Source organism: Equus caballus, chromosome 17, assembly GCF_041296265.1.
Source record: "Equus caballus isolate H_3958 breed thoroughbred chromosome 17, TB-T2T, whole genome shotgun sequence".
In the NCBI taxonomy this organism is placed as follows: domain Eukaryota; kingdom Metazoa; phylum Chordata; class Mammalia; order Perissodactyla; family Equidae; genus Equus; species Equus caballus.
This window is the reverse complement of record NC_091700.1, coordinates 39,450,120-39,462,278: the sequence shown is the minus strand read 5'-3', so window position 1 is coordinate 39,462,278 and position 12,159 is coordinate 39,450,120. Positions and strand designations below refer to the sequence as shown.

General features: G+C 41.3%; 1 pseudogene; it reads left to right on the top strand.

Moving 5' to 3' along the window:
* The window catches only part of LOC106781207 (phosphatidylinositol 3,4,5-trisphosphate 3-phosphatase TPTE2-like), a 116,695-nt pseudogene that overhangs the window by 13,017 nt on the left and 91,519 nt on the right, over nucleotides 1-12,159 (top strand).

Genomic DNA, 12,159 nt, shown 5'->3' with positions numbered 1-12,159 from the left:
CAAGGTTGTAAACAATCATAATCTTAATAAAAAATTAAAAAAAAACAAATCTGAGGACAAAATTGTACAGTGCCAGATGGTTTTCTGACTTAGGGTTTTCTGTAGAATAATAGGTTTTTCTTAATTGAACTCATTTCTGGGTCATTTTTTTAGTCTTATTTCCAATTTGAGAATCCTACAGATACAGTTTCCTCTGTTTAAACATTCCCATATGTGAGTAATCAAAGTTCTGAATAAATTAATATTTTAAGTATAACTTGGGCAACACATTTTAAAGGGAAATCTGCAGTGAATGTATCAGAAAATTAATTATTTTATTAGTACTTTATTAATAATTCACTTAAGAAGAATATAGTGAGCACCTACTATGCACCTGGCATCAATATATGTGCTAATGATATAGATTAAGAAGCAGAGACAAGGTCTTTGTTCTCTTGAAGTCTACATTTGGGCAGAAGAGGTGTAAAAGACTGAAAACAAATTAGTAAATGAAAACCAAGCAGTAATGAGAAGTCCTGTTGAAAATTAAACAAGTGATAGGGAGTGAGTGTAAGCCTACTTCTGGTTGAGGGTCAGGAAAGATCTCCTTGAGATGATGACAGTGTAAATGATGTCTGATTGACAGACGAGTGGTGTGGTTCTGAGACTGGACAGTGAACCCACACCGCCGAAGCGGTGAGTGCTGAACTTTAACCATGAGGCCATCAAGGCTAGCTCTAAGGTCTGATTTTCTCAGTAAATTTAATATGAGGGGAGGTGATGGCCCCAGGCACACACAGTCTCAGAAACCGTGAAACACTGTGACCACTCAACTCCTGTGGTCAGGATATGTCACCTTTGAGCTCCTGAGGAAAGCAGCATTTGAGGAGGCATTTGAGGTTGTCACCTGGGGCTTTGGAGACGGAGGAGGTGGAGGAGTGAAGGATCAAGGATTGTTCAGCCCTTCCCTGCTTTCATCAGCTAACCTAATGCTACTCTAATTTTATCCTAGCTACATCTGGGTGGTTGCTACTTGTTTCTGCTGAGAAAGGAAAGTGATCGCTTCCAAGCAACTCAGGGGAGAGGCAAGAACGGTCCTTAAAATTTTCCCTAACACTGACCCCTCAAGGCTGCCACCCACTGCCCCTAATCCCAGGCTACCCACCAACTAAGAGACAACCTTCAGGCCTCTGTCATTTCCCAGGGTTGTCACTCTTGTTATTTCTGGGGGTGCATAGTTCCTTAGGACTTCTGAAGTTTTGGGAGGAGGATGCAACATGCCGTACCATTTGGCGTCTTGATAGGAGCCCATGATTTCTCTGGAAATTATCAGGGTGTGTTACTTTGATGAGAACCTTTAAGTGTATTTGAACTTTAAGATATATATACTAATGTATATTGTTGCCAGATACAGAATTAATGAAAATTGAAAGAATTTGGTGAAGAGTGCAGGCTGTCCAAAAATCAATAATATTTGTGCAGTGCTGAATATTAGCATGATACTGTGAAGGTGACAGACTCAAAGTGCATTTTGCAAGTGTCTTATTTTGTAGATGAAGAAAAAGATAAATAGAGAAAAGATTACCCAAGCCAGTTTTGAGGTGAAAAGTCTTGATTTTGGATAATATAACCAGATAACGTTTTCTGAAAGGACTGTAGAGAAAAAGAAAAAGAAAAAGAATCATTGTAAACGCATGGTCTTCACGCAGGTCAGAAAATCTTTTAATCATCATTTGGTCATCCTTGACCTTCCTACTTGTTTCTTTCCTACCAAATAACAACCAGGGACTAGGCCCTGACACTGTATGTTCATTGTTCTTGTGTATTCTCTTTCTATCTATATCTCTGTGTTAGCTCTTACTTGGATGCACCTCCCCATCCCGACACACTCAGATCCCTCTCACGTTTCCCAAATTGATTCCAGAGTGCATGAAGGAGAAACAAAATGGTGAAGAAGGAAGGAGGTTTAATCATGAATGCTATGTCTCCCTTGTTCCCTTCATTCTCTTTCCAGTGGATACACACAGGGACACACAGACACGCACACACGCACATACAGAACCCGGAAACTGTGTCAGAGGTTCCAGTGCTGGACCCTGAAACGGATGCTTTTGTTTCTGTCGTGTTTCCTCGTGACTTTACTTTTTGTGTGCTGCAATTCTGTTGGGAAAAAGAACCTGATTATCTTCCAAAATGTCTGACTCTATTTTTTGTACCTGTTTTTTACTCTATGGCAGGGTTATGGATTCTTCCCGAATGTCGTCTGGCAACAGTGACAAGATGGGGTGAGTTGACATGAGTGATCTGAGTGGTGAAAGGTACGGGGGGCATCGATGGCAACAACAGGTTTCCATAAGAGACTATAAGCTTCTGTAGGTAACTTTCTTTCCTGTTGGGCCTAGGTGGCAAAAGGAAGGAGGAGTCATAAGAGGGAGACTTCTTACTCACGGTTTGTTTGTGAGCCTTAGAAAGTAGTAGCCAAAGCTTTGAGGAAACTCTCAGAATGCCTGTGTGTAAGACTCTGCTAGAGTGGGCCAGGAGAGGAGAGAATCCTATTTGGAGCAAGGAGACGGTAGCAGTGGAGAGGGAGCAGTGGAGCTCTCAGCAGAAGAGAATGGAGCTCAACAGACCTCGGCTCCTTTCCTCAGCCTCCAGAGCTCTGCCACCATCTGAAGCTGGTGTCCCGAATGCCAAGCCACCGTCATAGTGGAGGGAGCCCGTGCCTCAGACCTGCAGTCATCTGAACCCTGTATGAGGAACAGAAAAGACATACATGATACATGAAGGGTCAGGATGTGGTGGAGGGTGTTGAGGATCAGGAAATTAGGAGGAGCTGGGGAAATGTGTGCCTACAACCTGGAGTTGAATTTTGAGCTAAATTCAACCTCGATGCAATTACACGTGAGAGTAAGGTTCAGTAGTGAAGAATTGTATTTCAATATCTTCATTCATTAGGCTTTTTGACCGGCCGAAGATCTCCGTTACAACTATAGAAAGCCCTATTTCTAGGGAAGATTAAAATACTAGTTTCCAAATAACTAACACCCACATAATTCTTTAGGGTTCAACCAGTTTACCACTTGAAGACTACTTGTAACTAATTGCAAACAAGAGTGTAACTCTATGAAGTCACTTGGAGTCTGATCATATATGCTTTTAATTCTTTAGAAATGACCCCGATGAACTGACAGAAATAATCTGTGATGGAACCACCAACAAAAGGTGACGTATATACTCAGAGAGAGAGAGAGAGAGAGAGAGAGAGAGAGAGAGAGAGAGAGAGTGAGTGAAATGCAGACGCGGCATGATCCATGGGAATGCGGAATATTCTGGACAATGATTCTAAGATCTTTTCTAAAATTTCGGATCCACTGAGCTAAGTCATGTTTATCATATTCTTAGATTCACAGAATGCTTGTTCAAATAAGTTGGTCACATCACTGTCCCATGTAGGAAATCTCAAATGACATGTTGTTGCATTTCTTGGTGTTTACGTTAACATGGAACAACTCTCCAGGCTCCGTGACGATTTGTTATGAGGACCAAATAAGTGTTAAACACTTAGGATGATGTCTGGCACGTAATAAATACCATTTAAGTGCTTATTACATGGAACAAAAGTTTTCCGTGTACTTAGTCATGTCATCTGAAAACAGCGATAACTTTCATTTTTCCTGTCCAGTCCTTATACCTCTCACTTCTTTTTCTGACGTCATTGAGCAGTGTTGGAAGGCATATGGCTCTTGGGAGGAAATAAAAGGAGGTCAGGACTGGAGAACAGGATTGAGGGAGAGAGAGGTGCGCCACAAGGATGAGGGCTGGCAGGGTCAGGTTTTGAAGGGCATTGTAGGCTCTGCTGAATGGTTTTGGCTCAATCCTAGTAGCACTGGCAAGGCAATGAGGGGTCATGCTTGAGGCTCTGCAACCAATACAAACTCCAATCGTGAACCGTAGACGTACCAACTGTAGCTTTCTAGAGAGGTAGGCTTTTCTAGAGATGCACTCCTAGACTGTGCATTCCCAGGTATGTGGACATCTTTTGGGGTGATGTCTGGGATGTGGAGAGGGTATGTTGTCTCTGCCGCTATATGGGCTTTTAAGGGCTGGAGAGTCTGTGCAGCTCGATATTCCCTCTCCCACGTGAATGCTGAGAAGAGTGAGAGCTGACCACAAAACAGGGAGCCGACTCCAGACAGAGTGTGGAGAGACCCAGTGAAGATAGCCCTTTGAGTCTTTAGTCAGGAGGTTGACAGAGCAAATCAAGACATAGACTCAGTAAGGGGCATTGTTCTAAATGCACTTTCAAGTTTCCTTGGTGGAATAGGTTGGATGTAGGATGAGTTGAGACAGAAAATTTTTGGTTTTTCAACGTCAGCTTTTTTGTACTATCTCCTTTTTTCCCCAATCTCATTTTCACCAGAACAAGCACCAGGAGAGCTATTTTTGAAACACTTTTTCCATTGTAAGAATTCGAAACTTATGCAGATTTCTAAATTGTGGTAAATGCATGTAACCTAAAATTGATCATCTTCAGCATTTTTAAGTGTGCCATTCTGTAGCGTTAGGTACCTTCATATTGTTGTGCAGCCAACCTGCAGAACTCTTCTCGTCTTGCAAAACTGAAACTCTGTACACATTAAACTACTCTCCCCGTTGCCCCTTTCCCAAGCTCTTGGCAACCACCATTCTACCTTCTGTCTCTGTGAGTTTGACTACTCTAGGTATGTCATGTCAGTGGAATCATGCAAAATTTGTCTTCTTGTGACTAGTTATTTCATTTAGCACAATGCCCTCAAAGTCAATCCATGTTGCAGCATGTGTCAGAATTTCATTTCTTTTTAAGACTGAACAATATTCCAACACATACAGAAATTTCTCGCAAATGGTTCCAAAAGCTCCAGTATACCCTTTACTTACATTTCCAATTGTTAACATTTTGTCACATTTCCTTTGTTATTCCCATCATATGGATATGTAGGTATATAGACATAAATCTATCTATCTATCGATCTATCGATCTATAGATATATATAGAAAGAGAGAGAGAGAAAGAAAATACGTTTAGATATAGATATACACATAGAAAGAGCTCTCTCTCTCAATATACCTGTATCTAGACCTGATTTTTATGTGAGTTGAGGCAGAAGATGTTTGATAGACACACACGTGACACACACCTTCCTACACACTTAGGCTCTATTCCTGAATCATTAGAGAGAAAATGCAGACCACATACCCTTTACTCCTGAATATTTCAGTTTTATTTTTCTACCTTCAGGGACACCTAACCACAGCACAGTGATCAAAATCAGAAAATTTTCACTTCCGTAACCATAATACGATTACCAGAATTGGAAAATGAAAGCCATAATGGAATATTATCTGATTTATGGTTTACATTGCGACTCACTCTTGGTGTCATACATTCTATGGGTTTGGATAAAAGTAGAATGACATGAATCTGTCATTAGAGTTTCATAACGATGGAGTATTTTCACTGCCCTAAAAATCCTTTGTGCTCCGCCTATTCATCCTTCTCCCCGCCAACTCCTGGCAACCACGGATCTCTTCCTGTCGCCCCAATTTTGCCACTTCCAGAATGTCATATAGTTGGCCTCATACAGTATGCAACCTTTTCAGATTGGCTTCTTTCACAAAGTAACATGCATGTAAGGTTTCTTTTCACAGCTTGATAGCTCGTTGCTTTTTAGCGCTGAATAATATGCCGTTGACTAGATGTACCACGGTTTGTTCATCCGTTCATCTGGTGCAGGACATCTTGGTTGCTTCCGCTTTTTGGCGACTACGAGTAAAGCTGCTATCAGCATTTGTGCGCAGGTTTTCATCTGCGTGTAAGTTTTGAACTCGTTGGGGTAAATACCAAGGAGCGTATGTTAAGCTGGATCGTACGTTAAGGGTTATGCTTAGTTTTGTAAGAAACCCCTAAACTGCCTTCCAGAGTGGCTGTTCCGTTTTGCCTTGCCACCCATACTGAATGAGTGTCTCCATTGCTCCACATGCTTGTCAGCAATTGCTGTTGTTAGTGTTCCATATTTTGACTATTCTAACAGGTGTGTAGTGGTATCTCATTGTTGTTCAATTTGCATTTCCCTGGAGCCATATGATGTGGAGCATCGTCTCGTACTCTTAGTTGCCATTTTTATGTCTTCTTTGGCCAGATGTCTGTTAAGTTGTTTGCCCCATTTTTTAATCTGGTTGTGCGTGTTCTTGTTGTTTAGTTTTAAGATTTCTTTGCGTATTTGTATATTTGTTATTCCTTTATCAACTGTGCCTTTTGCAAATGTTTTCTCCCAGTCTGTGGCTTGTGTTTTTATCCTCTTGACATTGTGTCTTGTGGAGCAGCAGTTTAAAATGTTAATGAAGTCCAGCTTATCAGTTATTCCTTTCATGATCTTGATTTTGCTGTCACATCTAGAAAGTCATGTTTCTAAAGAGGTCATCTCGGTTTTCTTCCGTGTTATTGTCTTCTAGGAATTCTAGAGTTTTGCTTTTGACATGTGGGTCTATAATGCATTTTGATTTCCGTTTTGTAAAGGTGTAAAGGTCCATGTGCACGTTCATTGTCTCGCACGTGGATGTCCAGTTCTTCCAGCACCATTCGTTGATAAGACTGTCTTTGCTCCATTGTATGGTCTGTGCTCCTTTGTCAAAGAACGGTGGAGTATGTTAACGGGCATCTATTTCTAGGCTCTCTGTTCTGCTCCTTTGGTCCATTTGTCTGTTCTTTCGCCAGTACCACACTGTCTTGATTGCTGTAGCTTTATAGTGAATTTTGACATTGGCTCATGTCAGTCCTTCAACTTTTTTCTTCTTTGATATTATGTTGACTTTTAAAAAGCTATTGCAGTTGCGATACGGTCAGGGAAAATCTATATGATATTGCTCCCGCGCACGTTATTAATGCTTTGTTTATGTCCAAATATGTTGTCTGTTTTCATAAATGTCACTTGTGTGCTCTCAAACAAGATGTGTTCTGTTTGCTCTAGAGAGAGATCGTGTCAGTCTGTTCTTATTTTCTTTGCTCTTTTTGGAAGCTTTTAGAATTTTCTCTTCATTTCCATGGATCCTTGACAGATAATTTTTTACTTCCTTCTTTAACTTTGTGAAATTTATCTTCATTAGTTTTTGAATATTTCCTCTTCTCTGTTTTCTTTTTTTTCCGTCTTAGATGTCTTGGATTTCGTTTATTTCAGATGTTAGATGTCTTATTTTACCCACCATATCACACTGCTGTTCTTTTAAATATTCTCTCACTTTATTGTTTTATTGTGTTTTCTGGGAGAGTTTCTCAATGTCATTTTCCATGTCTAAATAATTTGCTGTTCTCATGTATCCACACTGCTATTTATCCCACGACTTAAGTCTTTAACAATCGTACTTTTACACCTATTTCCTCATGAGGTTTTCCTTATGGTTTCTCATTGTCACTTCGTGCTACTAACATCTTCCCTTGTATCTTTAAGTGTATTTGTCATGCTTATGTTCCAGTATGTTCCAGTAGTTCTACTTCAAATGGTATATGTTGCTCACTTTGTTGTATTTCTTTTTCAGTCGTTGTACTCCTCAGGTATGTAATTGTTTTGACTTGTGAGCTTTCATTCCTTGTGGCTGTTGGCTACTCTGTCTGGCATCTTGTATTAGAGAAGGGCTAACGTTTTGCTTGGGACCATCTCAGTCTGTGGCTGTTATCTCAGAATAATTATTAATAGTGTGTCCTTTTCACTCTCAGAAGTGTCCTCTCTTGGGTGCTGTATTATATAGTCACCTTTGTTGAGACCTAGGACCTAAGGTGTGTTTTTCTAAGTAAGTTTAGTATGAGGGGAGGTGATGGCCCCAGGCGCAGACAGTCTCAGAAACCGTGAAACACTGTGACCACTCAACTCCTGTGGTCAGGATATGTCACCTTTGAGCTCTTGGGGAAAGCGGCATTTGAGGAGGCATTTGAGGTTGTCACCTGGGGCTTGGGAGACGGAGGAGGTGGAGGAGTGAAGGATCAAGGATTGTTCAGCCCTTCCCTGCTTTCATCAGCTAACCTAATGCTACTCTACTTTTATCCTAGCTACATCTGGGTGGTTGCTACTTGTTTCTGCTGAGAAAGGAAAGTGATCGCTTCCAAGCAACTCAGGGGAGAGGCAAGAACGGTCCTTAAAATTTTCCCTCACACTGAGCCCCTCAAGGCTGCCACCCACTGCCCCTAATCCCAGGCTACCCACCAATTAAGAGACAGCCTTCAGGCCTCTGTCATTTCCCAGGGTTGTCACTCTTGTTATTTCTGGGGGTGCATAGTTCCTTAGGACTTCTGAAGTTTTGGGAGGAGGATGCAACATGCCGTACCATTTGGCGTCTTGATAGGAACCCATGATTTCTCTGGAAATTATCAGGGTGTGTTACTTTGATGAGAACCTTTAAGTGTATTTGAACTTTAAGATATATATACTAATGTATATTGTTGCCAGATACAGAATTAATGAAATTTGAAAGAATTTGGTGAAGAGTGCAGGCTGTCCAAAAATCAATAATATTTGTGCAGTGCTGAATATTAGCATGATACTGTGAAGGTGACAGACTCAAAGTGCATTTTGCAAGTGTCTTATTTTGTAGATGAAGAAAAAGATAAATAGAGAAAAGATTACCCAAGCCAGTTTTGAGGTGAAAAGTCTTGATTTTGGATAATATAACCAGATAACGTTTTCTGAAAGGACTGTAGAGAAAAAGAAAAAGAAAAAGAATCATTGTAAACGCATGGTCTTCACGCAGGTCAGAAAATCTTTTAATCATCATTTGGTCATCCTTGACCTTCCTACTTGTTTCTTTCCTACCAAATAACAACCAGGGACTAGGCCCTGACACTGTATGTTCATTGTTCTTGTGTATTCTCTTTCTATCTATATCTCTGTGTTAGCTCTTACTTGGATGCACCTCCCCATCCCGACACACTCAGATCCCTCTCACGTTTCCCAAATTGATTCCAGAGTGCATGAAGGAGAAACAAAATGGTGAAGAAGGAAGGAGGTTTAATCATGAATGCTATGTCTCCCTTGTTCCCTTCATTCTCTTTCCAGTGGATACACACAGGGACACACAGACACGCACACACGCACATACAGAACCCGGAAACTGTGTCAGAGGTTCCAGTGCTGGACCCTGAAACGGATGCTTTTGTTTCTGTCGTGTTTCCTCGTGACTTTACTTTTTGTGTGCTGCAATTCTGTTGGGAAAAAGAACCTGATTATCTTCCAAAATGTCTGACTCTATTTTTTGTACCTGTTTTTTACTCTATGGCAGGGTTATGGATTCTTCCCGAATGTCGTCTGGCAACAGTGACAAGATGGGGTGAGTTGACATGAGTGATCTGAGTGGTGAAAGGTACGGGGGGCATCGATGGCAACAACAGGTTTCCGTAAGAGACTATAAGCTTCTGTAGGTAACTTTCTTTCCTGTTGGGCCTAGGTGGCAAAAGGAAGGAGGAGTCATAAGAGGGAGACTTCTTACTCACGGTTTGTTTGTGAGCCTTAGAAAGTAGTAGCCAAAGCTTTGAGGAAACTCTCAGAATGCCTGTGTGTAAGACTCTGCTAGAGTGGGCCAGGAGAGGAGAGAATCCTATTTGGAGCAAGGAGACGGTAGCAGTGGAGAGGGAGCAGTGGAGCTCTCAGCAGAAGAGAATGGAGCTCAACAGACCTCGGCTCCTTTCCTCAGCCTCCAGAGCTCTGCCACCATCTGAAGCTGGTGTCCCGAATGCCAAGCCACCGTCATAGTGGAGGGAGCCCGTGCCTCAGACCTGCAGTCATCTGAACCCTGTATGAGGAACAGAAAAGACATACATGATACATGAAGGGTCAGGATGTGGTGGAGGGTGTTGAGGATCAGGAAATTAGGAGGAGCTGGGGAAATGTGTGCCTACAACCTGGAGTTGAATTTTGAGCTAAATTCAACCTCGATGCAATTACACGTGAGAGTAAGGTTCAGTAGTGAAGAATTGTATTTCAATATCTTCATTCATTAGGCTTTTTGACCGGCCGAAGATCTCCGTTACAACTATAGAAAGCCCTATTTCTAGGGAAGATTAAAATACTAGTTTCCAAATAACTAACACCCACATAATTCTTTAGGGTTCAACCAGTTTACCACTTGAAGACTACTTGTAACTAATTGCAAACAAGAGTGTAACTCTATGAAGTCACTTGGAGTCTGATCATATATGCTTTTAATTCTTTAGAAATGACCCCGATGAACTGACAGAAATAATCTGTGATGGAACCACCAACAAAAGGTGACGTATATACTCAGAGAGAGAGAGAGAGAGAGAGAGAGAGAGAGAGAGAGAGAGAGAGAGTGAGTGAAATGCAGACGCGGCATGATCCATGGGAATGCGGAATATTCTGGACAATGATTCTAAGATCTTTTCTAAAATTTCGGATCCACTGAGCTAAGTCATGTTTATCATATTCTTAGATTCACAGAATGCTTGTTCAAATAAGTTGGTCACATCACTGTCCCATGTAGGAAATCTCAAATGACATGTTGTTGCATTTCTTGGTGTTTACGTTAACATGGAACAACTCTCCAGGCTCCGTGACGATTTGTTATGAGGACCAAATAAGTGTTAAACACTTAGGATGATGTCTGGCACGTAATAAATACCATTTAAGTGCTTATTACATGGAACAAAAGTTTTCCGTGTACTTAGTCATGTCATCTGAAAACAGCGATAACTTTCATTTTTCCTGTCCAGTCCTTATACCTCTCACTTCTTTTTCTGACGTCATTGAGCAGTGTTGGAAGGCATATGGCTCTTGGGAGGAAATAAAAGGAGGTCAGGACTGGAGAACAGGATTGAGGGAGAGAGAGGTGCGCCACAAGGATGAGGGCTGGCAGGGCCAGGTTTTGAAGGGCATTGTAGGCTCTGCTGAATGGTTTTGGCTCAATCCTAGTAGCACTGGCAAGGCAATGAGGGGTCATGCTTGAGGCTCTGCAACCAATACAAACTCCAATCGTGAACCGTAGACGTACCAACTGTAGCTTTCTAGAGAGGTAGGCTTTTCTAGAGATGCACTCCTAGACTGTGCATTCCCAGGTATGTGGACATCTTTTGGGGTGATGTCTGGGATGTGGAGAGGGTATGTTGTCTCTGCCGCTATATGGGCTTTTAAGGGCTGGAGAGTCTGTGCAGCTCGATATTCCCTCTCCCACGTGAATGCTGAGAAGAGTGAGAGCTGACCACAAAACAGGGAGCCGACTCCAGACAGAGTGTGGAGAGACCCAGTGAAGATAGCCCTTTGAGTCTTTAGTCAGGAGGTTGACAGAGCAAATCAAGACATAGACTCAGTAAGGGGCATTGTTCTAAATGCACTTTCAAGTTTCCTTGGTGGAATAGGTTGGATGTAGGATGAGTTGAGACAGACAATTTTTGGTTTTTCAACGTCAGCTTTTTTGTACTATCTCCTTTTTTCCCCAATCTCATTTTCACCAGAACAAGCACCAGGAGAGCTATTTTTGAAACACTTTTTCCATTGTAAGAATTCGAAACTTATGCAGATTTCTAAATTGTGGTAAATGCATGTAACCTAAAATTGATCATCTTCAGCATTTTTAAGTGTGCCATTCTGTAGCGTTAGGTACCTTCATATTGTTGTGCAGCCAACCTGCAGAACTCTTCTCGTCTTGCAAAACTGAAACTCTGTACACATTAAACTACTCTCCCCGTTGCCCCTTTCCCAAGCTCTTGGCAACCACCATTCTACCTTCTGTCTCTGTGAGTTTGACTACTCTAGGTATGTCATGTCAGTGGAATCATGCAAAATTTGTCTTCTTGTGACTAGTTATTTCATTTGGCACAATGCCCTCAAAGTCAATCCATGTTGCAGCATGTGTCAGAATTTCATTTCTTTTTAAGACTGAACAATATTCCAACACATACAGAAATTTCTCGCAAATGGTTCCAAAAGCTCCAGTATACCCTTTACTTACATTTCCAATTGTTAACATTTTGTCACATTTCCTTTGTTATTCCCATCATATGGATATGTAGGTATATAGACATAAATCTATCTATCTATCGATCTATCGATCTATAGATATATATAGAAAGAGAGAGAGAGAAAGAAAATACGTTTAGATATAGATATACACATAGAAAGAGCTCTCTCTCTCAATATACCT